Genomic DNA, 27042 nt, shown 5'->3' on the forward strand with positions numbered 1-27042 from the left:
TAGTAGCAGTAGTAACAGTAGTAGTAGCAGCAGTAGTAGTAGCAGTGGTAGCAGTAGTAGTAGTATTAGTAGCAGTAGTATTAGCAGTAGTAGCAGTAGTTGTAGCAGTTGCAGTAGTAGTAAAAGTAGTAGTAGCAGTAGTAGCAGTAGAAGTAGTAGCAGCAGGAATAGCAGCAGTAATAGCAGTAGTAGTAGTAGCAGTGGTAGCAGTAGTAGTAGTAACTGTCTAAAACCAAATGCATAAATGGCAGACTAAAAATGCAGATCTAATACTAGCATAGCCATCAAGGCTACAGTGATCCACTGTGCAACTGGGTGACTTATGTAATACTTTTTTCCTCTTACAAAGGATTGTTTAAAAGTAAATTATTTTTTAAAACTACTACTAGTAGTCTTGCTGGTTCCCTTCTGGGATAAAGATCCACCCCCAGCAGCAGCAGCAACAGCAGCAGGCCTAATGCTCAAGAATTCTTCTGAGGAATCCAGCACAGGGGAGGACTCAGTTAGCCATAGCATATTGGATGCAGGAGTTCCTCCGATCATTAATCAGATTGTTGATTAAAGTGATGGTGGTGGAGATTGTAGGTGCTGGGATCTATCTGAGAGTAGATAACTAGCTGATGCTGGACTGTTATTCTTATGACTTTAGCATAAGTTTCAGATTTTGGCAAAAACTTTTCATGAACTTGCTGCAAGTGACATAACAGGGAGGAGGTTACTAGATGATTAACATCCAGACCTATACCTACTTTGGCTTTACAAGTGCTACAGATGGCTTGATAATTGTTGTCAGGTTTGGGTAAAAATAATTCCACAAATAATAGGTGGATTTTTTTGTCTTATGCCCATGCATGACAATGGCCTTTTTCTTATCATGGGTAAGAACTGCTTCCACTGGTGCCTGACTTATACAAACTATATCATCAACATTAATGGTGTCAGCTTCAAAAATATCCCTCTTCTTCTGAAGATCTTGCATCATGTGAGGCAGAAGAAGATGTCTGACTGACTGCACTTGCAGAAACATCACTCACAAATAAAGTCCAAGGCCTGAACCTTTACTTGCCACTGCATGTTGAGTATGGCATGTTGGCAATTTTATGTTTTTCTGCAGTAAGTTTTCCCTTTATTAGAGTTAATGTTTTGTACTTTAGCAATGTAAAATATTGTTTTGATTTCAGATGTCCTGACTTAAACCCTCTATGCCCTTGAGCACCGGCTTTAGTAGACATTGAAGGACTAGTATCACCATTACTGGTGGCAGTAGTTAAAGCACTAGTGTTTGGTTGCTGTTCCCGTTGTAATCCATATTGACTCATGGTGCTGATATTATTAACATGGTGGCCCTGGACCTACTGATCATGAATGTTGTTAAATAATGCATCACTGCCTGCCAGAAGTTCACTGAACACACACAAATTTAAGTTAGTGCACCTAACTGCTACTCACTTTGCTGATATTAAGGTGATGGCTCTTGACCTACTGACAGTATCGGGTTGAGTATGAAATGCTGACAGTCGGGAATGCATCTGACTAAATCACGATGCCAAACAAACAAAAATCATGATGCTGTAAGTCCGAATGCTTATTTCACTAGCTAGGGAAAAATTCAAAGCAAAGTACAGTAATATCTATCCAAAACAAATGAGGGTTCCCATAGGTAGTTGTTCGTTACCCATATTTAATTTTACTATTTATTTGAAAATTATTTAGTTAGGATTAAATGTATATCTCAATCACAAATAATAAATGAGGTCAGCTCAGTCAGCACACAGCTCTCTCTGGCATTCCTATGTGAAGAGGCACCCAAATCACCAGGGAGGGACTTATATTAAATCCAAAACACACAAGATCCGATGGTGGTTAGATGGCATTTTGGAATCTGAAAATCATGGGGAGATCTGAGTCTCGGCTCACATCCATTCAGAATGGGAAAGGTCAGGTGAGTTCAGTTTTCCAAACTTAACCCACACAGTTCTTGTTAAAATTTAAATAGACTAGATTGAATTGATTTGGGATGATTCAAGATTTCTGTTCCTAAAAATAATTTGTTATATTTTGAACACTACAGTTTTGATCAAGATGTAAAAAGGTGAATGCAGGTGTCAAGTTCAAAATAACAAAAATAAATATATACTACGACCAGTACTACTACTACTACTACAACTACTACTGCTACTACTATACTACTACTACTACTACTACAACTACTACTACTGCTACTACTACTACTGCCAGGGCCAGCGCTACCGCTAAGCAAACTTAGGCAGCTGCCTAAGAGCACTGGCCTCTGAAGGGTGCCACTGGAATAATGTGCAGTGCATACCACACATAAGTGCAGCCTGCACTATACCACTAGTGACAAATACACAGCTGCTGGTGCCGACAGTTGTGTGTTTGTTTTAGCGGTGAAGAGAGTCTGACAGACCCCCATCAGCTGCTGTGCCCACTGCCAGAGGCGGGCTGGTGCTCACTCATGAGCTCCATTTTCCAGCTCCCGCAGTGGGTGATGAGAGAGATGTCATGACATCTCTTGCATCATGCAGAGTGGATCAGCCTGGGGGGACAGAAGAGCAGACACCGGAGCAGGGATTAAGGTTAGTGGAGGTTTTTTTTTTATGTGTGTGCCTGTCTGGCCCTGGGATCACTGCTTGGGATACTGCTGGGGGGGACTACTACTGGGGGCACTGCTGGGTGGACTACAACTGGGGGCACTGCTGGGGGGGACCACTACCTGGGGCACTATATAAGGGGCACTGCATAGGTGGGACTACTACTGGAGGCATTATATATGGGGCACTGCATAGGGGACCACTACTGTTAACACTGTATAGGGGGCCACTACTGTGGGCACTATATAATAGGCACTACTGGGGGCTCTGCATAGAGGGACCACTGCTGGGGGCACTGTATAAGGGCTTGTGTAGCTATCTGAGGGTGGGGGGAGGGTGCAAGGCTGAAGAAAAGCCTAGGGTGCCAAGAAACCTTGCACCAGCCCTGACTACTACTACTGCTACTGCTACTACTACTGCTACTACTTCTACTACTACTACTGCTGCTACTACTACTTTTGCTACTATTACAACTACTGCAAGTACTACTAATATTGCTACTACTACTGCTACTACTACTACTACTACTGCAACTACTGCTACTGCTACCACTGCTACTACTACTACTACTACTGCTACTACTACTGCTACCACTGATACTACTACTACTGCTACTACTACTACTGCTACTACTACTGCTACTATTACTACTTCTTCTGCTACTGCTACTGCTTTTACTACTGCTACAGCAACTACTGCTACTACTACTACTACTGCTACTGCTGCTACTACTACTGCTACTTTTAATATTACTACTTCTGCTACTGCTACTACTACTGCTACTATTACTACTTCTTCTGCTACTGCTACTGCTTTTACTACTGCTACAGCAACTACTGCTACTACTACTACTACTGCTACTGCTGCTACTACTACTGCTACTTTTAATATTACTACTTCTGCTACTGCTACTACTACTGCTACTGCTACTACATCTGCTGCTACTACTGCTGCTACTACTGCTACTGCTAATACTGCTACTTCTGCTACTGCTACTGCTACTACTACTGCTGCTACTACTGCTACTACTACTGCTACTATTACTAATTCTGCTGCTACAGCTACTACATTTACTTCTGCTGCTACTACCACTGTTACTACTACTGCCACTACTACTACAACTATTACTACTATTACTACTACTGCTACTACTACTGCTACTACTACTACTGCTACTACTACTGCTACTATTACTACTTCTTCTGCTACTGCTACTGCTTTTACTACTGCTACAGCAACTACTGCTACTACTACTGCTACTGCTGCTACTACTACTGCTACTTTTAATATTACTACTTCTGCTACTGCTACTACTACTGCTACTGCTACTACATCTGCTGCTACTACTGCTGCTACTACTGCTACTGCTAATACTGCTACTTCTGCTACTGCTACTACTACTGCTGCTACTACTGCTACTACTACTGCTACGATTACTAATTCTGCTGCTACAGCTACTACATTTACTTCTGCTGCTACTACCACTGTTACTACTACTGCCACTACTACTACAACTATTACCACTATTACTACTACTACTACTACTACTACTACTACTACTACTACTACTACTACTGCTACTACTACTACTACTACTACTACTGCTACTGCAACTGCTACTACTACTGCTAATACTACTGCTACTAATACTACTACTACTGCTACCACTGCTACTACTACTGCTACTACTACTGCTACTACTGCTACTACTACTGCTACTGCTACCACTGCTACTACTACTACTGCTAATACTACTGCCACTACTACTGCTACTGCTACTACTGCTGCTACTCCTGCTGCTACTGCTTCTACTGCTTCTACTGCTACTACTACTTTTACTACTACTGCAACTGCTACTACTACTACTACGGCTACTGCTACTATTAATACTTTTACTTCTACTACAGCTACTACTGCTGCTGCTAGTACTGCTACTATAACTACTGCTGCTACTACTACTGCTATTACTACTACTTCTACTGCTACTGGTGCTGCTACTGCTAATACTGCTACTTCTGCTACTGTTACTGCTACTACTGCTACTAATACTACTAATACTGCTGCTACCACTGCTACTATTACTGCTACTACTACTACTGCTAATATTACTGCTACTATTACTGCTAATACTACTGCTACTGCTACTACTGCTACAGCTACCACTGCTACTACTACTACTGCTAATACTACTGCCACTACTACTTCTACTGCTACTACTTCTACTACTTTTACTACTACTGCAACTGCTACTACTACTGCTAATACTGCTACTTCTGCTACTGCTACTATTGCTGCTACTACTGCTAATGCTACTTCTGCTACAGCTACTACTGCAACTACTGCTAATATCACTGCTACTATTACTGCTACTACTACTTCTACTGCTACTACTGCTACTGCTACCACTGCTACTACTGCTACTACTACTGCTACTACTTTTACTACTACTGCAACTGCTGCTACTACTACTTCTACTGCTACTGCTAATACTGCTACTTCTGCTACTGCTACTACTGCTATGGCTACTACTGCTACAACTACTGCTACTGCTAATACTGCAATACTGCTACTACTACTACTGCTAATACTGCTACTGCTACTACTGCTACTACTACTGCTACTACTGCTACTACTACTACTGCTACCACTGCTACTACTACTACTGCTACTACTACTGCTACTGCTACTACTTTTACTACTACTGCAACTGCTGCTACAACTACTGCTACTGCTACTGCTAATACTGCTACTGCTAATACTGCTACTACTACTTCTAATGCTACTACTTCTACTACTTTTACTACTACTGCAACTGCTACTACTACTGCTAATACTGCTACTTCTGCTACTGCTACTATTGCTGCTACTACTGCTAATGCTACTTCTGCTACAGCTACTACTGCAACTACTGCTAATATTACTGCTACTATTACTGCTACTACTACTTCCACTGCTACTACTGCTACTGCTACCACTGCTACTACTGCTACTACTACTGCTACTACTTTTACTACTACTGCAACTGCTGCTACTACTACTTCTACTGCTACTGCTAATACTGCTACTTCTGCTACTGCTACTACTGCTATGGCTACTACTGCTACAACTACTGCTACTGCTAATACTGCAATACTGCTACTACTACTACTGCTAATACTGCTACTGCTACTACTGCTACTACTACTGCTACTACTGCTACTACTACTACTGCTACCACTGCTACTTCTACTACTGCTACTACTACTGCTACTGCTACTACTTTTACTACTACTGCAACTGCTGCTACAACTACTGCTACTGCTACTGCTAATACTGCTACTTCTGCTACTGCTACTACTGCTATGGCTACTACTGCTACAACTACTGCTACTGCTAATACTGCAATACTGCTACTACTACTACTGCTAATACTGCTACTGCTACTACTGCTACTATTGCTACTACTACTGCTGCTACTATTACTACTTCTTCTGTTGCTACTTTTACTACTGCTGCTACTACTACTGCAACTACTACTGCTACTACTACTGCTGCTACTACTACTACTGCTACTGTTACTACTACTGCAACTGCTACTACTACTGCTTCTACTACTGCCACTACTACTGCAAGCAGTACTGAGCAAACTAAAGATTACCTGACTGTGACAGCCCAATGGATGGGGTATCACTTTCAGCAGCAGCAGTAGGTAACACAAAACACAAATTAATTCAGAGGTAGGCTACTCTCTGTATCACTGGCTTCACTAAGAGACATACCGGTGTCTACCTGTTTACAATTAAGGGATGTCATAGCAAAATGGCTTACCCCACTTGGACTCTCCTCTTCTGAGAAGCATTATAGCTGGGTGAATTTGAACATGTCCCATGTATTGCTCACACAAACAACTTGGTGGTGAAGATTAAAAAAAAAAATGACAGGTGCATAGTAGATGCTGTCTGTGGCCGAAAAATGTTGGGACATTTTGGCCATTTAGCAACTGCATGTAGAAGATTGCAGCACCTGCAATAAAAGTTCAATATGCTATGCTACCAACTGAAGCAAGAGACACCTACAAGGTGAAATTTCATTATATATGCTTCAGCAAATGGAGTTACAGCATCAAGCTATCCAAACCTACACAATAAACCATGACACAGGGAGCAGAGGGAAAATGTACCTTAGTCTAGCACAGGGGAAAATACTCTCCATGTTGTGCTAAGTGCTAAAACCATTCAAAGTAGTCACCTTTGAAGTGAGTTCAGACACTGCCAGCTTGAGACAGGTGATTTCCCTAATTAGACTTTGGAAATGCAGCTTGAGAAACTGTAGGAGGAGACAAAATAAAGCAATTCCACTTAGTATATCAGACTTGTACAGTAGATAAAGTCATTTATTTGATTTGTCAGGATCCAAGGGTAGTCAACATCTTGTAATTGGATCACTACATTTTGGCAACTGTGCTTGATTCTAGGTTTAAGTCATATGATGTTTCTTTGTTTCCAACTGACACAGATCAAAAGAGATGCAAAGAGCTCCTGGCAAGTAAGTTGTCAGCTCAAGTGACACATGACACAATGACATTGCCTCCTTCAGTTTCTCCAGCAACTGTTGCTGCCAAGAAAAACTGAGCTTTCACAAGAGACCTACTGGTGATGCAGATGAGTCAACATAACATTTTGTCATTTTCGTTAGATCTGCAAGAATTGCCCAAAATTAGTGACACCTCTACTATAACTCATTGTGGTATGGTCACCATCCATAGAATGGTGCAGGATTATTTTAATGACAGTGTACAAAAAGATGTGTCAGACTACTGGGAGGAAAAAAAAGGCAATTTGGAGGCCCTTGTACAAACTTCCTTTGCTTTTACTTAAGCTGCCCATCCTCCAGTGTGTATTCGGAAAGAGTTTTCAGCACAGCAGGGAAACCTCTCAGCAATTGGCATAGAAGGCTATTAATGTGGAAAAAATGATGTTCATCAAAATGAACTATAAATTCCATGAGGAAGACCTTTACCACAAATTACATCAATGTACAGATATTTCTGTAATGGTGGATTCCAGCGGGGATGAGTTAATATTGTGTGAAGATGATATTAACACTGATTAGGGTGAGGAGGAGGATGACAATGATGACATCTTGCCACTGTAGAAAAGAAATAATTAACAGCACTGTTAGCTACCTTAAGTCAATTATTAACTACTTTGTTAGCTGCCTTAAGTCCATTGGTAGTTTATTTTGTGAGAGCCCAAACAAATCAACCACTTCAGCCACAAAAGTGGCAGTCCCTGACGCTGAAGTGATTGGATTGTTAAACTGTGGATGTCATTTTTAATATACAACATAAGGGAAGGGAGGACCCAAAAACAATTCCATCTTGCACATCTTTTCTTTGCATTATGCACTTTTTTGGGGCACTGGTGACTGCCTTTGTTTAGACTATAAACATTTGTATAGTTTATTAGACTGCCATCCTGTCTGCCTCTGCTGTTTTAAACTGCTGTACATTTGTGCAGCTGCTCTGTCGCTTTGTATAGCCAGCCAACTAACTGCAGTGTTTAGCCTATATTGGCGAAAACAATATTGTGAGCTGGAAATGAGTGGAATTTAATGTTATTGAGTTTTATAATAATGTAGCAACAAAAAATGCCCAAATTATATGATTTTGCTGTTTTTATTATTTTGTAAAAACAATACAGAACCAAAACCAAAACATGTGAGAGGGTGGTTTTGGCAAAACAAAAACACTACAATGAATTAGAACCAAAAATTGAATTAAGGAAGTCAACGCACATCTCTAATTTTAACGTTATGCATGTAAGGAGTATTAATTGATAAGGCTGAAAAGAAATAAAACTTTTTCCAATTATATCACCCCTAATCATTTTGCCTAAATGTTTATTTTGCCAGGGTCATGGAGGTGATGTATAGTGGGTCTTGTCCTAAACATTTAATGGTAAATAACTTGCAATGTACATTTGGACGTATTTACTAGTTTTATCATTTATTAATTTTATATATTTTATCAGCTTTTAGTATTGAGAAAGATCCTTCAAGGATCTTATATTGTAGTACAGTTATTCCCAGCTGTCAGTTCTTTAAAAGCAGGCTCATGGAATGACAATATTACTTACAATCTTCCATATTGCCGCTATCATCGCTGCACAGATATAAATCATTTTATATAATTGTACTACATTTTACTACATAGTGCAAATAATGATAGTGTTTTATTGCAGCACATATGTCAGGGAAACAATACAAAGCATCATTGATGAAAGTCAAATAAAACAGTTAGAGGATGGTAATATACCATATAGAAATTGTGAAGGGTACATGATAATTTGCTGCTATAGGTAAAAACACAGGGCCTGATTCAGAGATGGATGGAATTGCAGAGCAGCACACAAGCCATACTTGCCTACTTTCGAAAAAGCATTTCAGGGAGATTGTGAAAGAAACACCTATGAGCACAGTGGCAAAGTGGACGTGTAGTGCTACATCTAAGAGACATGCTATAAAACTGACTTACATCCAAATGTAAACAACCCCAAAGCAGCATTTGTTGCTCAGTAAGATCTACTTGTTGATGAAAATATACTGATACATAATTGTACCTTGTAAGCAATGCAGGGAAATGGCACTGATGATCCCATTTGAATGTACTGTATATATCTTAGTTAATTTTTTATAAGTATAGAAAATCTAAATAATGGGGGTAAGGTGCAAGCAGGAAAAGTGGCGTCCCTCCCCTCGGTGACACCCTGTGCGGGGAGGAATGCCATGTCCGCGGCAAAAAGGGGGTGTGACCTTGGGGAAGGTGGGCATGACATAACTATCACAGCTGTGAGGAGGAGTGTCAGACCTCCTATTTAAATGGCAAAAGAGAGACTGGTACAAAAAAGATAAACCACAGCACTGAACCACAATTAAAATAATAATACAAGTTTTCTAATTGTCTAAAAATACAGTTAGTTTAATCAATCAAAGTGACAGAGTTAAAACATATGTAACTTTAAAATTCTGGAGCAGCAGTAAATTTTACACTGAATGTAGCACATTTAGCGTTGGCAAGTATGTCAGCTGTGCAATTCTGTCCATCTTGGTGCAAATGCAGAAAAGAGGTGTAAGACTCCTCCTTGCTACATTTATCAGCACCATCACAACCAGGTTGCTACTTTAATCAGGCTGTGGTAGATGAATCTTCCTGCAGCCTGACCAGGTGCTGGCTGCTTCCAAAGCCATTGCAGAACCTAGTCTTATCCCTCCTGGAAAATGGGGACAATATGCCCCCATTTCTGAGTACCGTACAACTGCCCCATCCCCAAACACCGCAGCATGTCAATCATGCTGTTGCTTGTGGCGCTATGAGCATAATAACAGGACACGTTCTTTACATGCACAGAACAGGTCCTGCACAGACACAGACCCAGAAACATCGGAGATGTACGTTCATCATCAGATGAATGTATATATCTTAATCAGGCTCTCAGTTTTAAGATGAGCAGAGATGATCAGACTTTTATAAAATTTTGGGTCAAATGTAATAGGGTGAGATATTAGAAAATGTGATAGTTTAGCAGTAACCTCTCACACTTTTTACATTCAGCCAATATAATAGTCCAAGAACGTGCAAACTCACATGTATATAGACTTAAAAAACTCTCAAGATTTAGACTCTCATTCAGATGTTTTCCAATTTTGAAGATAAAATTGGACTAATGTGAGAGTTTACTACTACAGTCTTACATTTTCTAAACTCTCACTCTATTACATTTGGCCCTTTTTGTAAATTGTCATTAAAAACAATATACCTTGTATGATCGGACCTGTCTGTTAGTGATTTGAGCCATTTACTAATGATCTAATGCAGTGGTTCCCAAACTTTTTTGAATAGCAGCACCCTAGAGTATCAGCATTGTTTTTATGGCACCCCTAAGCCAAAAGTTTGTTATTGAGAAATGTAGAAAATTTTTTAGTAAAGTGAAGTAAATTGTGCTTCCTGTCATCCTTAGGTTCAGTTATGTGGTGGTGGACAGGTTTGCACTTCTGTTTGTCCACATACAGTATTTACATTACATTGAAAATAAATAATTTGATTTGGTGCTGGACAACCAACTTTAGGCACCCCTGCAAATGTCCCGAGGCACCCCAGGGTGCTACGGCACACAGTTTGGGAATCACTGATCTAATGAAAAGCTGCATTTTCAATTAAATGTATAGACATGATGCTTCTTTTGTTTGTAATATTTTCTTACTGTTTTGATAAATAAATCAGACTTGCATCCTGTTGTCCTAGTATTCATTTTACCACTAATATATTGCAGAATTATATTGCAATTGACCAGAATGTATATTCCACTTTTGTTAAGGTACAGTATGCACAATTTGTTTTTTGGCATTCATAGAATTTGTTTGTTAGCAGGTTTTGTTGTATAAAAGAGCTCCTTTTATTTATTCTCACCACGTAAATATATTATTTATGTCTCAATACTGCAGAAGAGAATGGACATTTGTGCATGGCACCTCACTGTGTATTAGGAGGACCACTTGCTTGGCTTTTTCTATATAATTACAGTTCACTAAAACAAATGGCTTGCAATGCAATTGTTCTCTAGCAGTAACAAGTCTTTGTCTATTCACCTTTATAAATGTCATAGTCCCATTACTATTTGTCTTCTTCAGTGTGAAAAATGTCTGCCTTGCGGACACCTCCAGATTCTTCCCACCTCATTTGACATCAGACCGGCAGCTAAAGCATAGCTGATGATGAGATATATAAAACTAATATTACAATTTTCCACAGTTTGACAGCAATCAAGAAAAGACTAATGGAAGCTTCCTGTGACTAAATCATTTTGAAACCTGGGTATGCTATCTAATTCTCATTAGACGGAAGAAAGAGGAAAAAAAACAGTTAAACTAATCTCATTAACTGGTGCTGGTAACCAGAGAAATGTCGCCAGACAGATGAATCTATCAAACTGCTTATCCACTGATGCTATCATTATGAAGGATGTGTGTTATATGAGAGGCCTGCACAAACTGGGTGGCATAGAGTTCCTTCAGGTACAACTGATGATAAAGCTATTGCATATGCATTAGTAAGAGCAGAGTGACAACCACTATTATAGCAGTAGCTGCACCATACTTATGATTTTCCGTTAATGGTATGTTAGGTGTCGAACTTACAGTCCTTTATCTTGATAATTGCAAGAAATATTAAAGCTTTCCAGTTCCTGTGCAAGAAGATTTTTAAAAACGTAGACATACAGTATAAATTATTTCTCAGTTATCTATAGGGTATGTAACTATGGATACTGGCCCTGATTCAGAGCCGGTCGCTCTCACAGAGCGATCATTCTGAATCAGGGCCAGTATTATTTTTTTTTTTTAGAACAGCCTCCTGGCCACTCGCATAGCTGTGGGTGAACAGCCACAGCTATAGCGAGCGGAAAGGAAGATGGTCACGATGGTCAAGACCATCGCAACCATCAGGTTTGTGACGAGACCCTTGTGGTAGGGTCTCGTTGCCGCAAGCCAAAGAGAGATTTCGTCTCTAACAGAGCAGAAATCTCTCCCACTGACATCACTCGTGATGTCAGTGGGGACGGCCCCAAACAGGCGTTCACATGGGAATGCCTCCGTTTGGGCAGCCACTCCCCCGGCCCACCCACCAAAGGGGGCATGCTGTCACTCAAGATCGACAGCTCGCCCCCTTTGGTACGAGATCCGGAGCGACGTATTGCCCATCGCTATCTGCGTCTCATGCATGCGCATGACGGAGCTGGCTCCGTCGTGCACATGTGCTCAGGGCCACCATCGACCCATTTGCGAGTGCACAGAGCTTGCGACCGGGTCTGAATCAGGTCCACTGTCCACTTATGCATATGGTATGAGTATGTGAAGCTTCATATGGGAGTTCCAGTGCTTTAGTTTAAGGCATAGAACATCCTGTGTGTAGTCTTTAAAAGGAGGTTGAGGTGGATGATATAATGTCTGATGTAATGTTGCTGATAAGGTGACACAGGGACAGGAGTTGGATCATTATTATAAGAATATAATGTGTCAGCAACAATGGATCGCCCCCAAGTCTGCTCTGCAGATGGAGTAAGAGAAACAAAGGTCAACCATATTTCTGAAGGAGAAAAGGTGAGGCCAGATACAGTAACAGTCCCACAATAAGTGAGTGTTATGTTTCTGTAAAATCGCAGACAGCACGAGGATTTACAGCACTGCTGAGTTCATCCCAATGATGCAGTAGCAGTTCTGGCTGCAGGGTGCCGTTCCACAGGGCTCTGCACAGCGGCACCATTCACACACCCCTAGTTACGGCCCTCGTCAGAAGAATCACTTATCATTGATGCAAACAATGACCTTTAACATACATGTAATATGCAGATGTGAATATATGAATTTTTGAGTAACCCTGGACATTCTAAATTGGACTAATTTTGTCCGGATCACTCTTTGAGTGAAATTGGTGTTACTGGATGGCAACAGGGTGGCGTCTATGCAAACGCTCACCAGAGATCTATCTTATGGGAGTGTTGTGGTCTTTATAGTTCTGTGTGATTCTGATTCAGGTATACAGAGAAGGGAAGCCTGTTCCAGACAGGTCTCGTGCACCTATTATGGGGCTAATGCAAGTGCTGATACAAATGATGATGTTGCGGCTGTGGATGCAAAAACAATGGGAGATTTTCTGATTGAATCTGTAGGGAAACTTACATTAGTCCTGTGGAAACTCGCATTAGCATAAGGTAGTAAATCAGGAATTACACAAAAACAGCCACTTTGCATATGACTTAGAATCAGCCCAGTGTTTTAACAGAGATGTATGCTAACCCCCGTGTTTTGGTTTTGGAATTGTATCTCCTTCGTGTTTTGGATCTGGATTTGGTTTTGCCAAAACCTCCCTTGTATGTTTTGATTTTGGATCTGTATTTTATTCTAAAAAAATAATAAAAACAGCTGAAATCACATAATTTGGTCATGTTTTTTGTTCCTACAGTATTATTAATCTCTATAACATTAATATACACTCATTTCCAGTCAAATTTGAGCATCAACCCAGCTAACACTATTGATTTCATCCAGTTTAGGCCAAAATATTGCACCAAGCTAGCTGGCTGAGTAAGCTAAGCGGCAGCAGTGGGCAGCACAAACACATGGCAGTTCAACTTATAAAATGTTTTCATTATTCAAGAGGCCTGAGGGAGATGGAGTATAAATGTAGAAGGTATGGAAAGGAAGGGTTGATTCATAGCAAATTTAATTTAAGTTTTAGATTCCGAAGCAAGTGAGGGAGAAGGAGAGGCATTTAAAAAATATTTTAATAATTCACATCAGTCCTTGTCCCAGTTGAGTGGTTCTGCATTTTTGTTTTATGCAATCACATGTCGAAGACTTCAGTGACTGTGGCATTTCAATTTCCAACATGGCAGTGGCAGACAGGATGGCAGTTTACTAAACTACAGTAGTGGAATTAATTCTGGACACTTTCAATTAAAAAATGTTTTATTTGATATTTACACTGAAAATTCATATTCTGCCTTACCAAATCAATACTTTAATGTTTTTATTTTAATCTATGATGTTTCTACTTAATATATTAACATGATTTGTCAGAGAGAGAGAGAGAAAACAGAGAGAAGGGGATGGAGAGATAGAGTGGGAGAAAGAAAAGAGAGAGAGAAAGACAGTTTTGACATATACTTTCCAGCCATTGTCAGTGGTGAAGATGCAGATTGTCACCAGTCACAGCAGGCAGCATGCTGACAGGATCCAGGAGCAGGTCCCACACAACATCCATGTAGGCTCCTGTGCTTTGTTCAGCACTCAATTCATCTAGACTGTGGCAGCCTTTACAAGCAATCCTCAAAGTTAGTTGCAGCTCTGGTCAAAGTATGGATAACGACTAAAATGGCTCTGAATACCTCAAAATGTGTTGATTGGTTGCCTGGGAAGAGAGGCAAAGCCATGATACTTCGTGAGGAAGGGTATACCTTTGAAGAAATTGCAAAGAGGTTGGGCGGTGGGGCAACAAAGTCAGGTGTATGGAAACTTTGAATAAGGGTTGCAAGCAGTGGATTGATGAAATCAGCCACAAGAACTGGGAGAAAGCCCACGCTTACAAAATATGATGAGTGTAGAATCTGTCGCCTGGCCCTGCAGGATCATTGAAGGTCTGCAAAAGCCAACAACAACATAATGAAAATATCTGGTGTCCAAGTTTGTGACCGAACCATACAAAAAAAACTTTGTGACAATGGTTTGTGAGCTAGGACCCCGAGAAAGAAGCCATATCTAAACCACACAAGGAGTGGACAGAAGAAGACTGTGACAAGATTATTTGGAGCGACGAGACCAAAATCAGCATCTTTGGGAATGATGGAGTGAAATTTGTTTGGCGTCGGCCTGGGGAAGATCTTTTGCCTGAGTGCACCATGGCAACTATGAAGCACCCAGTAAGTGTAATGGTGTGGTGGGGCAGCATGGCCATCCATGGTGTGGGATGTTTGGTGGTGATTGATGGCAATATCAATGCCAAAAAAGTATCAAGAAGCAGTGCTGGAGGCGAAAATGTTGCCCACAATCGAGGATTTGTTCGAAGGTGACCCACGGAAGTGTATCTTTCAGCAGGATGGAGTGCCATGCCAAAACACCAACAGTTCCATGAAGTGGTTTGGTGATCACCAAATCACTGTCTTGCCTTGGCCAGGAAGTAGTCCACATTTAAATCTGATAGAAAATCTTTGGTCAAGGCTTAAAGTGATGGTATCACAAAAAAATCGAAGTAACAAGAGAGAGCTGATCGAAGCCATAATCCAGGCCTGGTACCATGTGATGTCACCTGAAAATCTGGGATGTCTGGTTCACTTGATACCTCGACAAATCAAAGCTGTTCTTAAAAACAGAGGATATCCAATAAAAATATTAATTTTGTGTATTCCTGAAATTGCATATTTTTTTTCCATAATAAAAGCATACCTGTAAAACTGTGATTTTACTGAATTTTTCACTGGAAATTTGACAAATGACAACTTAAAATAATGATTATACTCACATATACTTCGATTGGAAGATAAATTGGAAGTTATTATAATCTAAAAATAATAACTAAACGCAAAATTTTGAAAATTTCCTAAAAGTGTCCAGAATTAATTCCACTAGTGTATAACAATAATGTGTGTCATCTACACAAAAGGACAGTCCACAATGCCCAAAACAGCACATAATTAAAAGTAAAGAGGTGCGAAGGGAGTAATGCCGGTGTCACACCTGCCCATTTAAATTCTTGAACGGATGGATGAACTATTAATGTGGCAGCATACAAAACGGAAGCTCTAAACAGGAAGGGGGCAGAGAGATTTAAAAGTCTAATTCTAGTATTAAACATATTTTATAATTGTGCTTCTGGGATTATGTATGGGAAGGCTGGGAGGGGAGGGGGGAGAACATCTCCAGATACCACCACAAAAATAGCCCCTTCATTTGGTAATTGAGTTTCATCTGACCAAAACTTGGCTGTTATGATCAAGGAAAGCCAAGCCCACCAGGTTGGTATCTACAAATCAAGGTTGAAAAATGGCATGAGTATTTTGCAAGTATATCTATTTGTGATTTTAGTTGAAGTAAATACAGTAAGAAACAAAAAAAACAAAAAGCATCAGAGCAGCGGCACAAATGTACAGTGCTTATATGGGTACACTGGGGTACAACCTGCACCTATTATCATGTTTAATATTAGGATGTGCTGCCCAGCCCCTCCTTGTTCCTATGTGTGTATTTAATTTACATTTTGAGGTGAGACTCATTCTCTTCGGCTAGCACTCCTCCTACCTGCCCAAGGTGATTTTCAATTGGTATGGGTACTTGCATTGTAGTACACACATTTATGAAAGGTAAGTCCTAGATAAAGTATTGTGTCAGTATTAAGGTTGTTAGGTTCCCACCTTTATAAGGTTTGCCGTGATGTGGCAGGTGGGCAAACATCTCTGGCCAGACATATATTAAGAAACCTTACTTTTAAAACCATGTTAATTGTTGTATTTTATTATAGATTTTTTTATCATTAGAATTCTTAGTGCTTATAGTGTGCACCTGCTTCTCTCCCCCCTTCATTTCTGCTGTACAACCTGCAGTGTCACAATGGTTGTATGAATATTACACTGCGGTATGACCTACAGTGTCATAATATACTGCAGTATGACCTACAGCATTACAATACTTGTATGAATATTACACTGCAGTATGACCTACAGTGTCACAATACACTGCAGTATGACCTACAGTGTCACAATACTTGTATGAATTTGAATATTACACTGTGTTACAATACTTGTGTGAATATTAAACTTTGGTATGGCCTGCAGCATCACAATACTTGTATGAATATTACACTGGGGTATGGCACGCAGCGTAACAATACTTGTATTAATATTACACTGTGGTATGACCTACAGCATCACAATACTTGTATGAATATTACAATGCAGTGTGACCTGCAGCATCACAATCCTTGTATGAATATTTCACAGCGGTATAACCTACAGTGTCACAATACTTGTATTAATATTACACTGCGGTATGACCTACAGCGTCACAATACTTGTATGAATATTACACTGTGGTATGACCTACAGCATCACAATACTTGTATGATTATTACAATGCAGTATGACCTACAGCATCACAACACTTGTATGAAATTGAATATTACACTGCGTTACGTCCGGCATCATCACAATAATTGTATGAATATCACACTGTAGTATTACCTACAGCATCACAATACTTGTATGAATATTACACTATGGTATAACCTACAGCATCACATTACGTGTATGAATATTACACTACTGTAAGACCACCAGCGTCACAATACTTGTATGAATATTCAACTGTGGTATGAACTACAGTGTCACAATACTTGTATGAATATTACACTGCAGTATGACCTACAGTGTCACAATACGTGTAAGATTATTACACTGCAGTATGACCTACAGTGACACAATACTTGTATGATTATTACACTGGGGTACAGCACAAAAAAACTATTTTTGTATCTTTTATTTTTTTTTTTTTACACTGGAGCAGAGCCCCTGGACAGACACAGCAGAGCCCCTGGATGTACACAGCAGCCCCTACTCCTGGATGGACACAGCATCCCCTGCCCCTGGAAGGACACAGCAGCCCTGCCCCTGGATGGACACAGAAGCCTCTGGATGGACACAGCAGCCCCTGGAGGACACAACAGCCCCTAGATGGACAAAGAACAGCCCTGTCAAACAACACAAGAGCCACCGCTGAAGTGTAAAGGATTGCTGATCACCAGAACCTTTATTGGATCTCTGAGAACCGGACCCGATCATCTCTAGTTTTTAAAGCATGGTAAAATATTGCAGCATCATGAAAAAATGCTTCAAATACTCACCTAAACTGCAGAGGATCCTGTGGGCAGGTAAGTGTCTTCCCGGTCTACTAAGTAGCTGAAATTGACTAGTCTGGTGATACAAGTTTCTGTTTCCAGAACAAAAAGGTCCCAGTACTCTATACCATTGAGTACCATAAGAGATAAGCACTGGTTACAGGCAAAGCATGAAATCAATAAAGTATTTGTAAACTATTTTAAAAAGTGAAGAAAGGCAGGTAACACGTCTGAAATCTGTGTGCAAAATCACCATCTACTATAGAAGAAGAAGTATTGAAAGGTAGAAAATTTAATTGTAAGGTTTAAAAGATCTTATTTTGTGGTTACTGTTGAGGAGCAATGATAAGAAAGAAGGTCATACAGTATGTTTTAATAGATTGCCAATGCAGTCGAGCAAGGCTCAGCTCCATAGCAATACTGATTGGCAGCAGCTAATAGTAGTCAGAATCCGATAGTCAGAATCCCAACGGAAAGTATTAGGTTTAGTATTAGAGGTTAAAGTTAGACACTAGGGGGAGGGTTAGGGTTTGGCTGCAGGAGGTAAGGATTAGGTTTAGGCTGCATGCTGCTGGTGTTTGGGGGCGGTAACAGGGTTGTGACAGGGAGTGTTCCAGAAAATGGAGGCATAGCAGGGGCGTATCTATAATGGATGTATGGTGTATGGGTCTCTGGGACCAGGGGAGCCCACACCCTGTACCCATATATAGCTATACTTATGTCTCCACAGTCTCCAAAGTGCAGTTCTGCAGCGTCAGGGTGAATCTGCAGAGCAGCAATAATCACAGGGAAAATGGCATCCACCATTTTCCTGGTGACTTGTGCAGGTGCAGTAGACATGTCCCAGGGAATAAGGTGTGGAAGCCATTTTACCGTAGACTTGCACCATGCCAGAATCTACTGCGCTGTCAAACAGGAGAGGGCCCACTCATCTCTTAAAACTCCCCTGGGGCGTTGACCCCATTTTCTGACCATGCTGTAGCCAGTGTGTGCGTTCTTGGATGCAGCTTCACTGACCCTAGCAGTGTGATTTTGCTGGACATCCAGAGTAACCTGATAGTTACTCAGATGTCCGATGTTTACCCATGTTTAGCCAGTTGATTCGATGCTGCTCTTTCGATGATCACAGAAGCTGACATTGGGCGTCTTTTTACTAAAGACATCTCCTGATACTTTAACATACAGTATTTTAGTCACTGTATGCAGTGGCTATGCTGTAATGTGATTTAGGCCATAAGTACACTAGAATGTTCTCTGTTTTGTATATCAGTTACATGAAACACTATGCAACGAATGCTATTCAGATGGAACTCTGTTTTATTTTATTTTTTTTAATCTAACACTTTGAAATTACATTTTGTCATATGTTTCACTGGTTATACAGAACCAAGAACCCTTTGACAAACATATTCAGCAAAGTATTGGTAATGCCACATTCTCCATTGAAGCTCGCTGGTAGAATATCCTTGGCCACAGTGCTGGAGCACCGGGAAGTACAGCACTGTCAAGAATGTCCTCAGGATGCACTGGGTGGCTGTACAAGCTGCAGTGTGCCCACGTTAGCGCGGCAATAGTGATACTGGCTGCAGGGTGCCATTCTAGGCACTCTGCAATCCAAAAGCAGTGGGCATTAGGCAATGAAGGTTGAGCCCCAGGTTTGCACAACCTTAGTTACAGTCCTGCTGGGCCTTATGCTTGTGTTTGCTCCTCAGGTGAAAAGATTGGCCCTTGGCTGTTTACATTTATAATTTGGCACATTGCATTTGCATTTGTTGGTTTTGGTACAGTATATGCAGAAAGATTAACTAAAGAGAAACAAAAATATTTGTATTGATATACAGAAGCATTTGGTCAGGCTCTGATGAACTCAGTAAGCAATAAACATAACCATAGGAAAAACTGTCTGCATTGCTGTCACTGCATCCCAATTAAATACTGAAATAGAATGTTCTTATGTACTGTAGCTGCCCTTAGCAAGGAGCTCTGAGAAGCTGATGATTCAAAAAGGATCATGTTGGTGCTTGTCTACCTTAATTCGTATTTGCAAGTTAGTGTCTAATTACATATAACCCTGCCAACTCCTTTTGGAATATACAGGAGAAGGTGAGATGTAGCACAAATGATAACTAATATATAACAAGGCAAGTTGAAATGACACCATAACATTTTGCATACTTGCAAAATGTAAAATTAAAATTCCATGTGCATTTTGCTTTTTAGCAGGTATATCAAAATGCTGCTGCCATCAACCCATGAGGATGACACAGATTTGGTATGATCATGCAGATTTGATGCCACTCAATTTAGAGGCATGACATCTAACGTATTGCAGGTGTTTACTAGGGACCACCTAAATGAGGTATGTGACTGGCAGGAATGGGTTGATGGATAGTGTAGTGGTGGGCAATTATTTCTGTTGGAGGGGCCACTTAACAAGTTTTAGTAAACGGTTGAGATCTGCACACAAAATATGCCACCCACATGCCCCTTTTATCTTATAAGACTTGCCATATGCCTTTTTTATGTCACCACCCACTATAAATGCACTTTTATGCCATGAGAATCTTCCATATAAATGATGATGATCATGATGATGATAATAATAGTAATAACAATAATAATAATAATAATAATAATAAAAATAATAATAAGTAAATAAATAAATAAAAAAAAGGTCTTCCTCGTGAAATTTGTAGTTCATATTGATGACCATCATCTTTTCCACATTTTGAGGAAGTAGCCTCCTACTCCGATTGCTGACAAAGTTCCCGGCTGTGCTAAAAACTCTTTCTGAGTACACACTGGAGGGTGGGCAGCTCAAGTAAAGCACAGTCAGTTTGTGCAAGGGCCTCCAAATTGCCTTTTTTTCCTGCCAGTAGTGAAACAGAGTGTCTGACAAGCCTATTTCGATGCTATCATTAAAATAGTCCTCAACCATTCTTTGAATGGTGACCGTATCATAGAGAGTCATGGTAGAGGTCTCATTAATTTTAGGCATTTCTTTTGGACCTGACCAGATGTCAATACTTGGTTGTGTTGACTCATCTGCATCACCAGTGGGTCTTTTTTGGGCAAAGTTTAGATTTTTCCTAGCAGCCGCACTTGCTGGATATTCACTGCATCACATGCCACTTGAGCTGACAATTTCCTTACAAACAGCTCTTTGCATCTCTTCAGATCTGGGTCCTTTGGGAAGAAAGACACAATGTATGACTTAAACCTAAGTTTGAGCACTGTCGCCTAAATGTATTGTTCCAATTGAAAGATCCTGACAACCCTTGGATCCTAGCAAAACGAATAAAGGCCTTGATCTACAAGTCTGACATACTTAGCAGAATTGCTATATTTCAGCTCCTCCTTCAGTTTCTCAAGCTGCTTTTCCAACAGTCTAAGGGATTCAGCCTTCTACACAACATGGAAAGTATTTTCCACAGAGTTAGAGTAAAGTACACTCCTCCTCCTGTAACTATGTCTTAATTTGTTGTGTAGCTTTGGATGGCTTTTTGCTGTTCCTTAATCCCCTCAATCATAAAAAGGGTGGAGTTCCACATCTTAACTATCTCTTGCTTCAGCTGGTGACAGGGCAAATTTAAAATTTCTTGCAGGTGCTGCAATCTTCTACATGCAGCTGCTGAATGGCGAAAATGCCCAGAAAATTTGCGGGCCACAAAGAGCATCTCCTGCATGGCCCTGTCAAATTTATAAAAAAAAATTGGACCAACAAATTAATAGTGTGAGCAAAACATGAGAAATGTTGGAATTCACCCAGCTGTAATGCTATCACAATATTGGTGGCATTGTCAGAAATTACAAATACTGAGGAGAGTCCAAATGGGGTTAGCCATTTGCAATTTCTACCCTGAATTTTTGAGCTTGTCAGCAGTATGCCTTGAAGTAAAACCGGTTAAACACAGAGTAGCCTCCTACAGAATAGGCTGCTTTTTCTTACATGCTGCTGCTGGTGCCACTGACTGCAATACACCCACCCAGTGGGCAGTTTCAGTCATGTAATCTTGCATTTGCCCTGTTCCACTTGTCCACAAATCTGAGGTTAAGTGGACAGTAGGTACAACAGCATTTTGGAGGACACTAAGTTTTTTTACTGTCCCTGTAGAGGCTGGGAATTGCTTTTCTAGTAAAGTGGAACCTAGATGGGATTTTGAAGCAAGGACAGAGGTTCTTAATTAACTGTCTAAAACCCTCTGCACTAATGGAGGATATTGGACACACATCTAACACCAGCATATATGTTATGGCATCAGTGATCTGCTGTGCAACTAGGTGACTTCTGTCATACTTGCAAACCCTTGCAAATGATTGTTAAACAGTGATTTTTTTATAGAATTACTACTAATAGTCTTCCTGGTCCCCTTCTGGGATGAAGATCCACTCCCAGCAGCAGGTACAGTGATCAAGGATTCTTCAGATGAATCCAGGACAGGGGAGGACTGAGTTAGCCATATCACATTGGATACAGGAGTATTTCTGATCATGACTGAGGATATTGTTGATGAAGGTGTTGGTTGTGACGATGCCAGGTGCTTGGATCTAGTTGACAGAAGTTAGCTACCTGATGCTGGACTGCTTGTTGTTAATTTTTTTGCCAAATTTTCTGAATTTTGCAAACACTTTTGATGGATGCGCTGTAGATGATGTAGCAGGGAGGAGGTTCCCAAATGGTTAGGGTCCCTACCTCTACTTTCTCTGGCATTAAACCAGGCACAGATGGCTAGACAATTGTTGTCCAAATTTGGATAGAAATTATTCCACACATAAGAAGTATATTTTTTTGTTTTATGCCAAGGCATGATAAGGGATTTTTTCTTATCATGGGCAAAAAATGTTTTCATTGGGGTCTGACTTACACAAACAACATCCTCATCAACAACATCCTCATCATCATCCTCCTCATCATCAACATGCTTATTAGCATCAGCTACACAAATATCATCCTCATCCTGGTGCATTTCCACAGAAGCATTTTTAATTTCTATGTCAGAAAGTTGACTTGTACAGCTCATCCTCATATTTGCAAAGGATGCACAAGTGGTGGAAGGAGGCTCCTCTTTGAGTAAAGTTTTAAAAAGTTCAGGTTCATACATGGCACCCGCCAACACACTTAGGCTCTCCTTAAGGATTTGTGACATTTCTGAGCACACAGTTGGTTACTGTGCCTTAACAATTAATTTTTTTTGAAATGTCTATAGGGAGAAGGGCTTACATCATCATAAGAGGCAGAACCACCAGTCATAAATAAATGCCAAGGCCTTAGCCTTTCCTTGCCACTTCATGTGGTGAAAGGCATATGCCAATTTTATGTCTTTTTGCAGTTAACTTTCCTTTTTATGTTTTTTTCTTTACTGTAAAAGATTGGGTCTCTGATTTTAGATGCCCTAACTTAAGCCCTGTATGCCTTGAGCATCGGCTTTAGTAGATGTTGTAGAAGGACTAGTATCATCATGACTGGTGGCACTGGCAACAGCTCCAGCACTAGTATGAGGTTTCTTCTTTCCTCTCAACTGATTGTTCTCCATATCAACAAACACAATTGAAGTGGGGTACAGCACTGACATCTATTTTTACCAATTTTAAATTTTACACTGCTGTATCAATGACCCTACAGTGTCACAATATTTTTATGTATAAGAAAAGAATAATACACTGCGCTATCACTTACAGTACAATGTCACAATATTTTTTATGAATAAGAAAAGAATAACACACTGTGCTACCACTTACACTGTCACAAGATTATTTATGAATAAGAAAAGAATAACACTGTGCTATCACTTAATGTCACAAGATTTTTTATGAATAAGAATAAGACACTGTGCTAAAACTTACAGTTTCACAATATTTTCTTGTAAATAAGAAGAAAATAATAACACACTTTGCTCCCACTTCGAGTGTCACAAGATTTTTTATGAATAATACACTGCGCTACCATTTACAGTGTCACAAATTTTTTTATGAATAACAGTAACACACAGCACTATGACTTATAGAGTCGCAATACCTAGATAATAAACTGCAGTCTTGCTGTCACCAAACAATAATAGCATAGCTCACACACACAAAAACAACTGAAAAAATATTTCTTTTTTCTTTTTTGTGGAATAATTTTATTTAACTTTTAATTTTTTTTACACTGGGGAAGAGCACCCCTGGATTGACAGAGCACCCCTGGACGACACAGCACCCCTTTATGTACTGCAACCCTAGCCTCTTGATGGACAGGATAACACAGCAGCATCTCTTTATGTACTGCAGGCCCCTTTATGTTCTGTAACCCCTTTATGGACAACACAGAAGCACCCCTTTATGTACTGCAGCCCCAGCCCCTTGATGGTACTGCAGCCCCAGCCCATTGATGAACAGGACAACAAAGCAGCAACACTTTATGCACTGCAGCCCCCTTTCATGTACTGCAGCCCCAGCTCCTTTATGAAAAACATAGCAGCACCCCTTTCCCCAGCCCTTTGATGGTACTGCAGCCCCAGCATCTTGATGGACAGGACAACACAGCAGCACCCCTTTATGTACTGCAGCCCCAGCTCCTTTATGGACAACACAGCAGCAGCCCTTTATGTGCTGCAGCCCCATGCCCTTGATTGTTTTGCAGCCCCAACCCTTGATTGACAGGACAACAGTGATAACAGCCCCAGACCGACAACACTGCACCCTTGAGAAGTTGAGAACATGTGCACAGGCAGAACAGCACAGAGCATATCTGTTCTGTACACTCTCCACAGCCAGAGTGAAAATGGCGTCGATCACCGGGACTTTTATATAATCCAAAACCTGCAAGACTCAGTCAGCAGGATGATGACATTTTGCCTTCTTTTGGATTCCAAGTTAGGCGGGAAAACCCGACCTGGACTCGGATCCTACTCATGATCCCCTATGCTCGGGTGGGTCTGGTTCTCAGAAAACCAGACCCACTCATCTCTATTGAAAACTATAGTACTGAATACAATACTGTAGCAGTGGATGGTGATCCATGAGAGGCTGGCCAATCACCTTCAGGCGGTGTAAATAGTTACTCCTCCAGGTGCTTGAAATGATCACTTTTTGTCAATATTAAACTGCTATAGACATTATACCCATGACGGGATGTCCGTACTGTATACTGTTGCTACATGGTGTAAAGACGCACGGGTAGTTTTTCATAGAGAGACCATTTCAGGTTCTATATTCTTTATGCATTGCTCCGCACTTTCCTCATCCCTTCATCTCCATGTTATGACACCTAGCTTCATTATGCTATAAATCTCTACTGACATTGTATTGTACATGTTGGTGTAAAGACGCACGCTAGACATGACATACACACAATATGTGTAAAAGTTGCTATGGCTAGCTTGCGTGCGCGAGTGTGTAAGATGAGCACTCTCCAAAGCTTGCGCCTTGGGTTTGAGACCCAGAAAGGGACAATATAATTTTGCAAATGAGTAGTTTTTAAATATTTTTTTTTTTTTTAAATCTTTTATACAGGTTTAAATAAATGATTAAATTATTTGGTGTGTAAATCCTGTGTTTTATAAGAATACATATCTATGTTGGTGTGAATATATGCGTACAGCATTTCATAGAGACAGAGGAATTCAAGTTCAATATTATTAAGATACTCTGCAGAACTTAGGGCCTGATTCAGAGCCACTCATAAGCGGCAGCTCGTTCGCTCCCAGCGATGTTTGCCCAACTGCGCATGCGTACGGATCGTTATACGCATGCGCGAACCAGTCAGTGCGGCCGAAATTCATGTGCTCGCAAAATAGCGAATGCCTGCTTATTTGAGTGACAGAATGAGGCGTATGTGGGTGGTAACAGGGGAAGGTGCTTCAAAACGGGGAGTGGAGATCCGATCGCAGGCGTGCTTAAAGGTCAAAACGGGCGTTTTATGGGTGTGCATATTTAAAACAGCAGCGTCATTGACCATGTCACTGGGTTTTTTTTAAGCCAGAACTGCTCGCAAAATTGTGGTAGCAAAAACCAACCACAAGAATAGCGAGCAGTAAATACCCTGTTCGATGTACTCGATTAATCTAATAAATAGCGGACATGACGTAGGATGCGAGCGGCCAGGGGGCGTAGTTTCCCAAAAAACGACCGCAAGTTTTGTACGCTCGTTAAGACCTAGAGGCATGAACAGACCGCAAACAGCGAACGGTTGATTTGAATAGCCACCCCTATTTTCAGGACGAGCGATGGCTAATTGCGTCCGGCTCTGAATCAGGCCCTTAATACACTGCTCCGAACTTGCCATCACCTTTAATTTCTGTGTTATTCCACCCAGCTGCATTTTACTGAAAACTGCTTTAGACATTGAATTGTACTTATTACTGGCCATGCTTGCTGTACACTGTTGCTATATAGCTGTGGTTCTCATACTTGGTCCTCAGGACCCCACACATGTCACATTTTCCAGGTCACCCAGCAGGACCACAGGTGTAATCATTACACACTGACACATTTTTAAAGATTTAAAGAGATTATTTCAGGTTCAATACTCTTAAAGTACTCTGCTCAACAATCATGCACTTTCCTCATACCTTCATTGCTATGTTACTGTATGCCACAAAGCTGCATTAGACTCTAAACCCGCTATAGATAATGTATTTCTGGATGGAGCCCTTCCTGCCAAACCTAAGCCAGCATGAGTCATTCATCACAAACCTCCCTGGGGAGTGGGGGCAGGGAAGCTGCCTACAGTATGAAAGTGTTACACACTGCAATTTGTGTCATGGACCTTGAAATGTCGGTGGGCTCCAGGAGTGCCGCTTGAAATGATCACTTTGTGTCAAAACTAAACTGCTATACTGTAGACATTATATTGTACTCATTTACGGGCCATCCGTACTGTATACTATCAGGCACTTTCCACATCCCTTCATCACTATATTATGCCACCCAGATGTATTAGCACATTTAACATGACGTACACAATAAGTGGAACAGCTACTACAGTTTGTCTGGCTTACGTGGGTGAGTAGATAAGGTGAGCACTTTCCA

Source organism: Taudactylus pleione, unplaced genomic scaffold (assembly GCF_031769625.1).
Source record: "Taudactylus pleione unplaced genomic scaffold, aTauple2 ptg000172l, whole genome shotgun sequence".
NCBI lineage: Eukaryota > Metazoa > Chordata > Amphibia > Anura > Myobatrachidae > Taudactylus > Taudactylus pleione.